Here is a 257-nt window from a genome sequence, read left to right as displayed (position 1 = left end):
TCCCTGCTGGACAGTTCACTTTAGTATCTGCGAATGTGAGTGACCTCTGTTGCATGTTCAACCGCTCCGTGCACACCAATCCCATTTGAGACTGGTTCCCTCATGAATGCCACTACAGCGCGTACACACAGCTGAGCCAGATGTTTGGACCCAGTGAAGGGATCTCGAGTAATCGACTGCCTTCATTAGAGACGTTCAGTGTGCTCTGAATATGGCAACCCTTGATGAGTGGAGAGAGGCGCTGCTGTGCTTCCCGT

The sequence above is a fragment of the Gymnodraco acuticeps genome, unplaced genomic scaffold (assembly GCF_902827175.1).
Source record: "Gymnodraco acuticeps unplaced genomic scaffold, fGymAcu1.1, whole genome shotgun sequence".
Lineage (NCBI taxonomy): Eukaryota > Metazoa > Chordata > Actinopteri > Perciformes > Bathydraconidae > Gymnodraco > Gymnodraco acuticeps.
This window is presented reverse-complemented; position numbering follows the sequence as displayed.